The following is a 16,021-nucleotide window of genomic DNA, read 5'->3' on the forward strand; positions in this document are numbered from 1 at the left end:
TCGGCACCGCCATCTTGAACTGTCCTTCCGACCTACCCGCTTCATCCTCCGCTCGACCTATCACCAATCTTCCTCCTTCATCTACTATCGCCTTCCAAGCTACCTTACTCCCAGCACCAACCCCTTCCCATTTATCTCTTTGCCCCCTTCCCTCGACATTTCTGATGAAGGGCTTATGGCTGAAATGTCGATTCTCCTGTTCCTCGGATGCTGCCTGACCGGCTGTGCTTTTCCAGCATCACTCTCTTTGAGTCTGACCTTCAGGTGCTGTGTAATAAAGTTCAACTAGAGCAAGTCCTCACTACTCTTGCACTCAAGTCCTCATTAGCCTTCCTCCTTATCATTTCAAAAAACATTTTCTAAGTTTTGCTTTTTTGATTTTGTACACAACTTTAATTGTCTGACATCACTGTGATGAGGGTATTTGGTTTCTCTGGCTGATACACCAAATCAGTAAGAAAGACGCCTGTTTATACCAACCCCAGCTAAGATTATTTCATATGATTTAACACCTGGACATACATACATACATACCATATGTATGACCCTGTAAAAAATTCACAAAACGAAAACCCATAAGTTTCAGTTGCCTATTTTCTACATATTTGAAATGGCCTTTAATTCCTGCTGTGTATTGTATTTGCTGGAATCAATGTGAAATTCCATCACTAACAACCCCTTGACTTTATATAACTTCCCCTCCTTTGCTTTCTGTTGTAAACTCCCACGGGCGGAGGCAATGTAATTACACTGTAAAAACAGACAGATTTCCTTCAGTCTCTGAACTAAGGAAGTTACAGCTTCATAAAAAAAACCTCAAAGACTGCAAATGCTGGAAATCAGAAACAAACAGAAATTACTAGAAAAACTCAACAGGTCTGGCAGCGTCTATGGAGAGAAAGAGAGAACATTTCGGATCCAGATTAGATTTTAGATTAGATTCCCTCCAGCATGAAAATAGGCCATTCAGCCCAACAGATCCACACACGACCCTCAGAAGAGTAACCCACCGAAAGCAATTCCCCTAACACACGATGGGCAATTTAGCATGACCAATTCACCTGACCTGCACACCTTTTGATTGTAGGAGGAAACCAGAGCACCTGGTGGAAACCCACACAGACACAAGGAGAATGTGCAAACTCCACACAGACAGTTATCTAAAGCAAGAATTGAACCCAGGTCCCTAGTGTTGTGAGATAGCAGTGCTAACCACTGAGCCACCTATCAAAGCTTGCAATAATAGTGATGTTGCCAAGTTATCCCTTCCAACCAAAAGCATGCCCTTTGATTACAGGAGAGTGAGATTGTTCCAGCTACCTGCACTCTGTCTGGATGAATGGACTTTGCACAATTCAACAATGTGTGCTTGATTACTGCACAACATGTAACTCGGGCTTATGATTTGAACACACAAATCTCCGATGGAGGAGCTCCACAAACTGACATTTGACTGCTGCTGATTCACTCAGTCAATTACTGGCAATAACATCGGGCTACGGTCAGACATGACCAAGGCACTCGTGTATAGCTGAGTTTGCTGAAATGGCACAGAGGGGTTCCAGCTAGTTACAGAAATGCTTCTTTTATAGTGCCTATTTCATTGGTTCCACTCCAGGCAACTAAAAAACCTGCAAATTAAATAAAAAGGTGAAGAGCTGGAAATCCTCAGCAGAACAAACAGAAAATAACTGAACCTTTGGCTGAAAGAGCTTGCATTATTCAGGAACAATCTGTCTTACTGAAGGACAAGAGCAGCAGACACATGGGGACACCACCTCCTGCAAGTTCTCCTCCAAGCCACTCACCATCCGGATTTGGAAGTATTTCATTGTTCCTTTAGTGTCACAGCATCAAAATCCTGGAATTCCCTCCCTCAAGGCATATAGACTGCAGCGGTTCAAGAAGGCAGCTCACACCACTTTCTCAAGGGTAACTCGGGACAGGCGATAAATGCTGGCTCAGCCAGCGACACCCACATCCCACCAGTGATCCTACAGCCCTGAGTTCACACATGTTTAAGTGGTTGCAGCATTTTCTGTTTATGTTTCAGATCTTCAGCATCTGCCCTGTTTTGTTTTTCTTCATTTCAATAATCTGCAGCCATTTAGACAATGACACATCCTCCAATCAAGCAATTTCCTGTAAGATGTAAAAAACACTGGAAAGGAAGTCTAGGGTCTATTTAGCAATAACTGAGGAATTCTTCTCCCACTAGTTAACACAAAGCTGCAGGAGCTTGTGGTTTCCTGCTTATTCTTCCAAATTCAACCAACCTTCAACTTACCGAGTGCGTTCATCCTCAGAATCTTTGCCTGCTCCCTCCTGAAGGGTAATATTTTACTTGGTTCATTAGTTTTACTTTGGGATATTACTGAGTTTTTTTTTACAGGACGGGCCCACAAACATTTTCCTATTTCAATGCTGGGCAGTTGCATCGACCCATCAATGAGTCTTTAAGGGTGACAGGGTTGGGTGTGAGGAGCCTGGGAGAACAGATTGTGAGAAGATCTCTTGTTTTTTTTTCAAAACTACACACAGACTATCATGGCTCCAGGATCCAGGCTTTGTGGTTGAGTTGTTTAGGCCTCACACACAGTTTGAAGAAATGACAGGTTTCAAAGCTCCCTGACATCTGTTCATCAGTCAGGCCTCCATGGCAGCATTGCTGCTTCAGAGTATATAGTTCACAACTCCAACATTTAGACTGACTTCAGGTCACAAACTCTTCTTCAAGAAGCCCTGTTCTACACATGAGGAATATATAACTTTTTAAATTGCACTGTGAAATCTTATACGAGAAAGTGAGGATGGCAGATGCTAGAGCTCAGAATCAAGAGTGTAGTGCTAGAAAAGCATAGTAGGTCAGGTAGCATCCAAGGAACAGGAGAATCAATGTTTCAGATGTAAGCCCTTCATCAGGAAATCTTATTAATGAATACATGAGTCTGGGGTCTCCCAAACATCCCTCAAATCTTGGCAGGAGAGGTGTCAAATGTCTCAAAACAGCGAGAAATAGTTGCTGCCATCATTTCTCCAGGGTTCCCATGAGATTTCCCACAGGAAGGTAAGTGACAAACGGTCACTGGAAGAGGAAGGAGATCTTTCAGTGGGTCACAGGGAGTTAATGGAGAATGGAAATGGAGAGGTATATAACTTTAGTTGGTTGAGGACAAGATGGTGACATCTTCTAGTCAGGAAGATATAGTCAGGGGAAGACAGAGGAGGAAAGGGCATAAAGAGCAAAAGTGGTGAAGGCATGGATGAGGATTTCAGCAGGGGGTCAGGCAGAGGCAAGAAGACAGGAGATGGAAATTAGAGGGTGTTTAGCCCAAATCCTGTCGCCTGTATCCTCAGTAGCATGTCTTGCTGAAATCTGGGAGATAGTGGTGCAGGGGTAATGTCACCAAAAACTTCAAGGTGTAAAGGGTTCAACTCCACAGCAACATTCCTTAATAAGGTTCATGGAATTGAAAACTGAAGGTGAATTGTGAATTTGAGACTCAGAGCAAACTGAAGTCAGGAGCAACTCTGTCAGCTTTACACCATTACTGTGTAATAATGAGCATTACAATAATAGCCTTTCTGAACTCCTGATGGAAAGCTATTGAAGATGGAAGGTCTATCTGTCAAGTGTCAGTCCTTCTCTTGTTTGGCACAGAAAAAATATTTAAAAAAGGAGCAGGAGACTGCCATTCACTCCATTAAGCCAGCTCCTGCCATCCAGCATAATCATAGCTGCACTTCTATCTGAATTCTGCAGGAAGTTTCTGTTTTTAATGTTTAATCCTGAAATTAAAAAATCCAGGAGGATTTAGGCACTTCTATGAAAGAAAAATGAATGATGTTTTGTCATTTGCTATTGATGTTTTTCAGAATGAATAACAACCCCTATCTACTCCTCACGTCCCTTCTTCCTAATTCATGCTTATTCATACTCCCCAAAAGGTTCCTCATACCCTACCCATGTCAATTCTACCTCTCCTCCACTTTCAAAGAACTCTCATACATTCCATGACAGTTTGTACCTCTGCAACCACACCAATTGCCGTGGTTATGCCCTCCATGCCAAGCCGTACCTCCCATTCATCTCCATGGCTCTGTAGCCCATATGCCACCTCAATGACAGCCCATATCCCCCATCCTTTGTCCTTGCACTCTTGATGCCAACTCAGCTGGTGTTCATCATGGGGAGAATTCAAAAGCCATGATGAGATTAAATAAAGGTCTAAATTGATCACATTGTTCAACAAATTGAAAAAAAATCATTTATCAAGAGGCCACTCAAAACAGTTTTCAGGAGAGGCTGAACAGGCTGGGATGTTTTCCCTGGAGCATCAGACGCTGAGGGGGTGACCTTAGAGAGGTTTACAAAATCATGAGGTCCATAGATTGGGTAAATATGGAAGGTATTTTCCCTGAGGTGGGTGAGTCCAGAATTAGAGGGGATAGGTTTAGGGTGAGAGGGGCAAAAATTTAGAAAGGACCTAAGGGGCAACTTTTTCACTCAGAAGGTGTGTGGAATGAGTTGCCAGAGGAAGTGATGGAGGCTGGTACAATTGCAATATCTAAAAAGCATCTGGATGGGTATATGAATAGGAAGCATTTAGCGGGTTATGGACCAAATGCTGACAAATGGGACTAGATTAATTTAGGATATCTGGTTGGCATGGATGAGTTGGACCAAAGGATCTGTTTCCAAGCTCTACATCTCTGTGACTCTGTACGTAGACTGTTCTAAAGAGTATAATTTAAATGGTGATGGATTGGGAAATGGTGACTTACAAAGGCACCTGGGTTTCCTTGTGTACCAGCCACTGAAAACAAGTGGGTGCAGCGAGCAGTGAGGAAGGCAAGAAGTATATTGGTCTTCATTGCAAGACGATTTGATTCAGAAATCTTACTGCAGCTGTACAGGAGTATTGTGTGCATTTTTTGACTGCCTATTTAAGAAAGGATAGACTTGCCTTAGAGGGAGTGCAGTGAAAATTCGCCAGACTAGTTACTGGCAAGGCATGTTATTGTACGAGGAGAGATTGGGTAATGAGACGATGAAAGGGGTTCCAATTCTGACAAGGCTGGATTACTGATACAATGATAATGTTCTCCCTGGCTTGGGCATCCATAATCAAGGACCAAAGTCTCAGGATATGAGACAGGCCATCTTGGATTGAGATGGAAAGAAATTTCTTCACTGACAGTGAGGCAAACCTGGTCATTTTGAGACACCCACAGTACTGCTCATGATACAATTACCTAGGGATACTGTAAGGTCAGTGATTTAGTTCCAAGTCAGGGTCCTGTTTGACTGAGAGACTTTGAGCTGCTTAATCTTCTATGACCCCAATCTGTGCCAATGAGAGTAAGGGCAGTAGCCTTTCAACTTCAGCATGTCCCATTTATTTCTATTCCCATCTTCTTGTCTATTACTAAATCTCCTTTGCCTGTGAGAAATCATGATATGGAGATGCTGGTGTTGGACTGGGGTAGATAAAGTTAAAAATCTCACAACACCAGGTTATAGTCCAACAGGTTTATTTGGAAGCACCAACTTTCAGAGCACAGCTCCTTCATCACATTGCTAGCTGATGGACTATAACCTGGTGTTGTGTGATTTTTAACCCAGTGAGAAGTAGTTGAGTAGGTTGTGTTTGCACTCATTGGAGTTTAGAAGAATGAGTGGCAACCTTATTAAAACACAGAAGACTTAGAGTTCTTGGCAAACAGATACAGCATATTGTTAGGAAGGATGTTGCTGGGACTGGACGGTTTGTGTTATAAGGAGAGGCTACAGGCAGGGTCATTTTTTCACTGGAGTGTAGGAGGTTGGGAAGCGATCTTATAGGGGTTTATAAAATCACGAGGGCCATAAATAAGGTGAATAGCAAAGATCTTTTCCTTAGAGTGTGGGAGTTCAAAACTAGGGGGCATATTTTTAATGTGAGAGGAGAAAGATTTAAAAGTGACCTGTGGGGCAACTTTTTCACACAGGTAGGCTACTGCAGAAAATACAGAGATATGGCATTGAAGGTGAGTTGGAGGTTTGGATTAGGAATTGGCTCTCTGGAAGAAGACAGAGGGTAGTAGTTGATGGCAAAGGTTCATCTTGGAGTGCCGTCACTAGCGGTGTTCCGCAAGGATCTGTTTTGGGACCATTGCTGTTTGTCATTTTTATAAATGACCTGGAGGAAGGGTTAGAAGGTTGGGTAAGCAAGTTTGCGGATGATACGAAAGTCGGAGGAGTTGTAGACAGTGAGGAAGGATATGGCAGGTTACAGCGGGATATAGAGAAGCTGCAGAGCTGGGCAGAAAGGTGGCAAATGGAGTTCAATGTAACTAAGTGTGAAGTGATTCACTTTGGTAAGAGTAATAAAAAGATGGATTACTGGGCTAATGGTAGACTACTTGGTAGTGTGGAAGAGCAGAGGGATCTTGGTGTCCATGTACACAGATCTCCGAAAGTTGCCACCCAGGTAAATAGTGCAGTGAAGAAGGCATATGGCGTACTGGCTTTTATTGGTAGAGGAATTGAGTTCCGGAGTCCTGAGGTCATGCTGCAGTTGTATAAGACTCTGGTGCGGCCGCATCTGGAATATTGTGTGCAGTTTTGGTCGCCATACTATAGGAAGGATGTGGAGGCACTGGAACGGGTGCAGAGGAAGTTTACCAGGATGTTGCCTGGTATGGTAGGAAAATCCTATGAGGAAAGGCTGAGGCACTTGGGGTTGTTTTCATTGGAGAAAAGAAGGTTTAGGGGTGATTTGATAGAGGTGTACAAGATGATTAGGGGGTTAGATCGGGTTGACAGTGAGAACCTTTTTCCACGTATGGAGTCAGCTATTACAAGGGGGCATAGCTTTAAATTAAGGGGGGGTAGATATAGGACTGATGTTAGGGGTAGGTTCTTCACTCAGCGAGTCGTAAGTTCATGGAATGCCCTGCCAGTAGCAGTAGTGGACTCTCCATCTTTATGGGTATTTAAGCGGGCATTGGATAGGTATATGCAGGATAGTGGCTTAGTGTAGGTTAGGGGTGCTTTGATCGGCGCAACATCGAGGGCCGAAGGGCCTGTACTGCGCTGTAATGTTCTATGTTCTATGTTCTATGTTCTATATGTGGAATGCACTGTCAGAGGAAGTGGCAGATGCAGGTAGAGTTACAACATTTAAAGATATTTGGACAGATGCATAAATAGGAAAGATTTAGAGATATATGGGCCAAATGCAGGCAAGTGGGACTAGTTTAGTTTCGGAAATTTGGTTAGCATGGACGAGTTGGACCGAACAGATTGTTTCTCAGCTGTATGACTCTCCGACTTAATGATTCTATGATTGCTGACATTAATTGCAAGGGGATTGCTGTTCAAGATGAAAGATATCTTGACACAATTTTACCAGACTTTGGTTAGACCATGTCTGGAATACTGTATTTTTGATGTTGTCTCTGTATTTAAAGAAGGATAGATTTGAATTGGTGATGGTAGCAAAGGTTCACATGTTTGGTCCTAGGGATGAGAAGGTTGCCTTATGATAAGCTGAATAAATTGAGTTGTTATTTTCTGGAGTTTAGTAGAATGAGAGATGATTACATTAAAATGTGGAAGATTCTGAAGGTTCTTGACAGAGTAGACCCTGAGGGGTTAATTCTGCCTGCTTATTAATTCATCATTTTTTCTCCTGCGTCATCAAAGGAGAGTCTAAAAGTTCAATCTCTAAATCCTGGACATCCCTGATGGGGGATCGATCCTATCCTTTGGCCTCAGCACTATCTCAGGGACCCCACATACCCTTTAAACACAAAGTTGCTTAAATGCACAGATACTGCAGTAAGATATTATACATTTGTGTCATTTTCATGATCTTAAAATGTTGCAGTATATATTTCATTGCACAGCATGGTGACAGACAGAGTAAAAGGAATGTTAGCATTGAATCCCATTCCGTTAATGGGATAATCACAGAGTATTTTCATCCACTGTGAAGTAAACAAGCGTTCACAGCTGTGCCACATTCTCTTACTGAAGGACCAATGCAACAGACGGAGCTCATTAGAAACTTCAAAAGCACTATTTCAGCTGACTCTAATTAATCAGTACCTATTAACCAAAGGTTTAAAAATAGGTAGTGGGGTCTTACAGAGCACAGTATTAGTGTCGTTACCTTTCGGCCAAAGATTATAGATTCAAGTTCTACCTGCCCTTGAAGTATGTCATAACATGTTTGAGTAGATTGATTAAAAACACATTTGTTTAAACATGTATGCACAAATAATGAATGAACCAGACATGGGAATCAATGGGCAGAACACAACAGCAGCAAATCCCATTGCCTGAAAAAGCTGAATGTAGTGTTCGTTCAGAGGAAGTGGCCATTCGATTGTTCAAGACTCTTTCAACATTCAAATAAATTTTGCCTGATCCAAACTTTGGTTTCATCTACCCAGGACCCTTAACTCCATTCTCAGAAACAATGGACCTTTAGAGCTCTATCAGATGTCTGTTTTTTCCTCCAAACATCTAGCTTTTAAAGGCAGGGTTTCAACCATTGAATTAATGTCATCATTCAATTATTCCTCTTTCTGACTCTACTCAGCTTTGGTGTTCTGGCTCTGAACTGTGGCATGTGTTTTTGTCCCAGGCTCACAAGTGTGAGGTGACACATTTTAGTAGGTCAAGTGCAAGAGGAAAGTATACAACAAATGACATGATCCTTAGCAGCATTGATATACAGAGGCATCCTGGGGTACAAGTCCATAGTTCCCTCAAAGTGGCACCACATGCGGATAAGGTGATAAAGAAGAAGCATAACATACTTCATCCACTGGAGCAATAAGTAAACAAATTTGCAAGTCATGTTGTTGCTGTATAAAACTTTAGTTAGGCCACATTTGGAATATTGTGTCCAGTTCTGGTCAGCAAACTCTAGGAAGAATATGGGGGCTTTGGAGAGGGTGCAAAGGAGGTTTACCAGGATGTGGCCTGAATTGGAGTGTATTAGCTATAAGGATGGGTTCAACAGACTTGGATTATTTTCACAAGAGCATTGGAAGCTGAAGGATGATCTGATAGAAGTGTATGAAATTATGAGAGGAATGGATGGAGTGGATAGTTGGAGTCTTTTTCTCCGCTCGAAATGTCAAATCTGAGTGGCATAGGTTTAATGTGAAAGGATGAAAGTTTCAAGATGTATGAGGCTTTTTTTTTACACAGAGGGTATTAGGTGCCTGAAATGCACTGCTAGGAGAGGTGGTAGAAGGAGATATGACAACAATGTTTAAGAGACGTTTAGACACACACATGAACAGGCAGAGAATAGGAGAATATGGATCATATGCAGGTGGGATTAGTTTAGAATAGCATCATGGTTGGCACAGACCTGGTGGGCTGGAGGATCTGTTCCTGTGCTGTCCTGCTCTATGTTCTACGTGACCCCTCCTGATACCCTGTAATATTTTCCAACTCTTCCAGTGTGTGGTTCTGGGAAAGGTTTCTCAGGCAGTTCACTGTCATCAATCCCCCTTTGCCTTAACTTGATCTTGGGTCTATTTAGTGATTATTTGTATAAGATACACCACAATACAGAACAGGTATCATTCTTAGATAACAAGGAGAGTGTGTGAGCAATAAGTACAATTACTTTTGATCAGGCAGAACAACCAGGACTTTAAGGAGCTGATACAATTATATCCATTCCCTTCTTGATCAGAACTCCTTTTCTCCACATTTTACACATGATCCTTTCACTTGATTCTTCAAGTGAGAAAAAAATGTCACAAGTGTGAAAACAAAATAGCCCCAGTAACAAACTTACGTCATTACACTATTAAAGAAGCAATCATAATTGGGGCATGCAAAAGGTTAGAATAAAACTGGCATAGACATCGTCGAGGGGTTCAATTTCAAGGCATGATTTCTTCATTTTTAAAGAACACAACATTTGGAAGGATAGAAGAAAAAGGCCCTTCAGCCTATAATATCATATACCTTGGCATCACAGCTGCAGATTTAAATATTTATTAAATGTTATTAAGGTTTTCATGCCGCTACCACATTCCGGGTGAAAAATAATTTCCTCACATCTCCTCCTGCTCTTATCTTTAACCTATGACCCTCATCGCTGATCCTTCCAACCAAGGGGGAAAGGTTTCTTCCTGTTTATCTAGTCGATGCCCCTCCTAATCTTATACATTGCAATTACACCCAGCTGGAAGGAGTAGAGTCTGTCCAATCTCTCTTCATAACTAAAACCCTCCAGACCAGGCAACACCCTGGTAAATCTCCTCTGCATTCTTTTCAGTGCTATCACTTCCTTCTTATAATGTGGATTCCAGAACTGCACACAATACCATCGCTGTGGTCTAACTAACATTTTACAGAATTCTAGTATCATCTCCCTGATCTTAATCTCTGTGCCTCAGCTAATAAAGGCAAGTGTACCATAAGCCTTCTTAACCACTTTATCTACCTGTCCAGATACCTTAAGGGACTGGTGTATATGCACAACAAGGCCCCTCTGATCCTCGGTGCTTCCCAGGGTCCTGCCATTCATCATGTGTTCCTGTGCCTTGTTTGATCTGCTCCAGTGCATCACCTCACACTTATCTGGACTGAATTCCATTTGCCATTGATCAGCCTCACCTGGCCAGCCTGTTTATATCCTCCGATAATCTAAGACAACCCTCCTCATTATTTATCCGCCTACCAATTTTTGGATCAACCACAAACTTAACAATCAACTCTCTGATATTCAAGTCTAAATCATTTATATGAATCACCAAAAGCAAGGGCTCCAACACTAATCCCTGTGGAACCCAAATGGACAGTTACAAAAACATCCCTTGACCACCATCCTCTGCTTCCAGCTGCTCAGCCAGTTCTGGATCCAATTTGTCAAATTTCCTTGGATCCCATGGGGTCTCACCTTTACTATTGCTCTCCCAATTTGGTCAAGACTATTGCTGTATTAGTATTCAGAAACCTGCAATCTGAACTGGAAGAAACATGTATGGTTTAGGCTGACTTTGTATTTCTACATTTATATATCTACTCTAATCAATATATCTCACTTTCATTCAAAAACAGCATATTAACAAGCAGATCATCATTCATATCTGAGCTGCACAAAATTGGTCCCAGTGTTATTCACCAGAATCTCAGAAGTTTGCTGGAAAGACAAGAGTCATAGAGTCAGACAGCGCAGAAACAGATCTTTTAGTCCAACTAGTCCATTTTGACCTAGTACCCAAACTAAATTGGTCCCACCTGCCTGCTTTTGGCCCATATCCCTCAAAACCTTTCCTTTTCATGAACTTATCCAAATGTCTTATAAATGGTGTAACTCTACCTACATGCACCACTTCCTCTAACAATTCATTCCACATACTAACCACTCTCTATGTTAAAAAGTTGCTCCTCAGGGATAAGACCTTGAATAGTCACCTTATTTATGCCCCTCATGATTTTATAAACCTCTATTAAGTCACGCGTCAACCTCCGACACTCCAGTGAAAAATGTTCCAGCCCATCCAACCTCTCTCTATAACTCAAATTCTTAATTCCCAGCAGCATCCTGGTAAGCTTTTTCTGAATCTTCTCTAGTTTAATAGTATCCTTCCTGTAACAGGGCAACTATAACTATACACATACTCTAGAAGAGGCCTCACCAATATTTTGTACAACCTCAACATGACATCCCAACTCCTATACTCAAAGGATAAGCAATGAAGGTATGTGTGCCAAATGCCTCCTTAACCACTTTGTCTACCTATGATGCAAATTTCAAAGAATTATGTACCTGAATCTGAACTCTGTTCTACAACACTATCCAGGGCCCTGCCATTAACTGCGTAAGTCCTGCCCTTGTTTGTTTTACCAAAATGTAATACCTTGTATTTATCCAAATGGAACTACATCTGCCACACCTCAGCCCATTGCTGGGGTGGGGAGTCAAGAACTGGAGGGCACAGGTTTAGGGTGAGAGGGGAAAAATTTAGAAGGCACCTAAGGGGCAACTTTTTCACACAGAGGGTGGAGCATGGATGGAATGAGCTGCCAGAGGAAGTGGTAGAGGCTAGTAGAATTATAGCATTTGAAAGGCATCTGGATGGGTATATGAATAGGAAGGGTTTGGAGAGATATGGGCCAAGTGCTGGCAAATGGACTACGGATTGGACCAAAGGATCTGTTTCTGTGCTGTACGTTTCTATGACTCTATGACCGATTGATTAAGATCCCTTTGTAATCTCAGAAAACCTTCCTCACTGTCCACTATGCCACCGATTTTGGTGTCATCCACAAACTTACTAACCATGCCTTCTATATTCTCATCCAAATCATTTAAATAAATGACAAACAAATGTAGATGCAATACTGATCCCTGTGTTATACCACTGGTCAAAGGCCTCCAGTCCAACAGCAATCCTCCACCACCACTCTCTGTCTCCTGCCATTAAGCTAATTTTATATCCAAACAGGAAACTCACCCAGAATTCCATGTGATTAAACTTTACGAATTAATTTACCATGTGGAACCTTGGCAAAGGCTTTACTAAAGTCAAGTAAGCAACGGTTACTACTCTATCCTCAATCATTTTTTGTTACTTCTCAAAACCTTGATAGAAGTTTGTGAGACACAATTTCCTTCACACAAAACCGTGCTGACTATCCCTAATCATTCTTTGTCTCTCCAATGCCTGGAAATCCTATCTTTCAAAATCATCGCCAACAACTTACCCAGCACTGATGTCAGACTGACAGGTCTACAGTTCCCAGCCTTCTTCTTATAACCTTTCTTAAATAAAGGCACAACATGAGCCATTTTTCAGGCATCTGACACCTCACTTGTGGTTATAAATGATGCAAATATTTCTGCTAGGGGCCCTGAAATTTCCTCCCCAACTTTCCAACATGTCTTGGGATACACTTGATCAGGCCCAGGAGATTTATCAACTTGTTTGTTGAACAATAAGTGAGCTGAGTTAGGTACAATTATTGCAAATAGCGTAAAGTGCATACAGAAATTGCCAGAAAGAACCTGTTACATTTGTATCAATTTAAGAAGGAGCTTTAAAGTGGAAACACAATAACCCTTCACTGAAGTTTGAGTACCGATGTGGCTGTTATTGACAGTGAAATGGTTCAATCTTTACTTCTGTTATTTGTAATAAGACTATTTTGAATAGTTCTTGTATGTTATAACACAGTTCATGCTTTTTCTGGGTTTATGTGCAATAAACTTTGATGTTCTATTGCTAAAAGAACACTGGCAGCCTCTTGTGAATATATTCAGTAACTGGTTACCACAAATAAATGGAAAAAAATAAACCTTACAGTTAATCATAGTCTATTTGAGTATTGTGTACTGTCGTGGGTGCCACATTATTGGAAAGATGCAAATGTATTAGGAAAAGTGGAGAAGCAATTTAAAAGAATGGTTCCAGGAAGCTTCAGCAATGAGAATAAATTGAAGAAATTGTGACTGTTGTCCCTGGAGAGAAGAAGGCTGAAAGGAAATCGGAATGAAGCATTAAACATCATGAGTGGGCTGGATTAATTAGGTAGGGGATGCTGTTTCTGTTTGAAAAGAAACAAGAATGAGACAGAGAACAGGACTTTTGGCCTACGATGTTTGCTGAGGTTTAATCCTAATGTAAAATATAATAACTTAACCGACACACCCCTCAACCCACTGCTATCCATGTGCATGTCCAGCAGTTCTTAAATGTTCCCAATGACTCTGCTTCCACCACCACTGCTGGCAACACATTCCATGCATTTACAACTCTCTGCATAAAGAACCTACCTCTGTCATCTCCTCTATACCTTCCTCCTAATATCTTCAAACTCTGACCCCTCGTACCAATCAATCCTGCCCTGGGGAAAAGTCTCTAGATATCGACTATCTATTCCTCTCATTATCTTTTATACCTCGATCAGGTCTCCTCCCTTCCTCGTTCTCTCCAGAGAGAAAAGTTCAAGCTTATTCAATCTTACTTCATAAGGCAAACCCTCCAGTCCAGGCAGCATCCTGGTAAACCTTCTTTGCATCCTCTCCAAAGCCTCTGTATCTTTCCAAGAGTAGGGTGACCAGAACTGGACACAATAGTCCAAGTGTGGTGTCACCCGGGACTTGCAGAGCTGTAGCAAAACCTCGCGGCTCTTAAACTTGATCCCCCTGTTAATGAAAGCCAAAATACCATATGCTTTCTTAACAACCCTATCCACTTGGGTGGCAACTTTGAGGCATCTATGTACTTGCAAACCCAGATCCGTCTGTTCCTTGACACTGCCAAGAATCCTGTCTTTAATCACATCCAGGTTGAAATCCATCTGTCATTTCTCAGCCCAGCTTTGCATCCTGTCTATGTCACGGTGCAGCCTGCAATAGCCCTCCAACTTTTGTGTCATTGGTAAATTTACTAACCCATCCCTCAACCTCCTCATCCAAGTCATTTATAAAAACTACAAAAAGCAGAGGCCCAAAAACACAGCACTGCGGGACACCACTCAACACTGATCTCCAGGCAGAATACTTTCCATCTATAACCACTCTCTGCCTTCTGTCAGCCAGCCAATTCTGAATCCAGATAGCCAAATCTCCCTGTATCATGTACTTTCTGACTTTATGAATGAGCCTACCATGGGGAACCTTACCAAATGCCTTGCTGAAGTCCATTTACACCACATCCACTGCTCGACCTCCATTAACTTGTCTTGTCACCTCCTCAAAGAACTCAATAAGATTTGTGAGGCATGACCTGCCCCTCACAAAGCCATGCTGACTGCCTTTAATCATGCTATGCTTTGCCAAATAGTCATAAATCCTATCCATCAGAATTCTTTCCAAAACTTTGCTGACCACCGACGTAAGACCAACTGGTCTGTAATTGCCAGGGATTTCCCTATTACCCTTCTTGAAAAGAGGAACAACATTTGCCTCCTTCCAATTCTCCGGTACGACTCCTGTGGAGAGTGTGGAGACAAATATCCTCGCCAACGGCTTAGCAACCTCCATTTTTGCTTCCCAGAGCAGCCTAGGATAAATCTGGTCTGGCCCTGGGGACTTATCAATCTTAGTGTTTTCCAAAACTTACAGCACATCAACTTCATCAATCTGATCTGTTCAAGCCGGTATCCCAGCTCCTCAAAATTCTCATTTACAACAAGTTCCCTTTCCTTAGTGAAAACTGAAGCAAAAAACTCATTTAAGGCTTCCCCTATCTGCTCAGACTACATGCACAAGTTCCCTCCACTATCCCTGATCAGCCCTACTTTCTCCCTAATCATTCTCTTATTCCTCACATATGAGTAAAACGCCTTCGGGTTCTCCCTAATCCTTCCTGCCAAGCCTTTTTCATGCCCCCTGCTGGCTCTCCTCAGTCCATTTCTGAGCTCCTTTCTAGCAAGCCTGTAATCCTCTAAAGCTGTGCTCGATCCTTCCTTCCTCCACCTTATGTAAACTGCCTTCTTTCTTTTGATGAGAAGCTCCTCTGTTCTCGCCATCCAAGGCTACTTCATCTTACCCCTTCTTACCTGTCTCAGAGGAACAAATTTGTGCGTCACTCGCAGCAACTGTTTCCACATGTCTGCTGTGCCCTTTCTGTGGAACAATTGCTCTCAGTCTGTACTTCCCAACTCCTGTCTGATAGCATCATAATTTCCTTTTCCCCAGTTAAATATCTTCCCTTGGTAACTGCTCCTTTCCCTCTCCAAGGCTATGGTAAATGTGAGGCAGTTGTGATCACTTTCACCAAAGTGTTCTCCTACTGCGAGATCTGACACCTGTTCTGGCTCATTGCCGAGCACCAAATCCAAATGGCCTCTCTCCTTGTGGGTCTGTCTACATTCTGAGTAAGGAAACCTTCCTGAACACACCTGACAAAAACGGCTCCATCCATACCATCTGCATTAAGGAGGTTCCAATCGATATTGGGAAAGTTGAAGTTACCCATAACAACAACCATGCTACTTTTGCATTTTCCCAGAATCTGCCCGCCTATGAAATCTTCAATCTCCCTACTGCTA

General features: G+C 42.2%; 1 protein-coding gene across 6 annotated transcripts in view; it reads right to left on the bottom strand.

Annotated features, from left to right (window-relative positions):
* arap3 (ArfGAP with RhoGAP domain, ankyrin repeat and PH domain 3) overlaps nucleotides 1-16,021 on the bottom strand; it is a 352,080-nt gene that overhangs the window by 324,096 nt on the left and 11,963 nt on the right. Inside the window, exon 1 of one of the 6 annotated variants that reach the window (XM_072590233.1) lies at nucleotides 1,809-1,952. The exons of the other annotated variants lie outside the window; for them this stretch is intronic. The gene's annotated coding sequence lies outside the window, so the exon portion shown is untranslated. Of the gene's footprint in view, nucleotides 1-1,808; nucleotides 1,953-16,021 lie in introns of those variants that run through there. 6 annotated transcript variants of the gene reach the window in all.

The sequence above is a fragment of the Chiloscyllium punctatum genome, chromosome 20, assembly GCF_047496795.1.
Source record: "Chiloscyllium punctatum isolate Juve2018m chromosome 20, sChiPun1.3, whole genome shotgun sequence".
In the NCBI taxonomy this organism is placed as follows: Eukaryota; Metazoa; Chordata; class Chondrichthyes; order Orectolobiformes; family Hemiscylliidae; genus Chiloscyllium; species Chiloscyllium punctatum.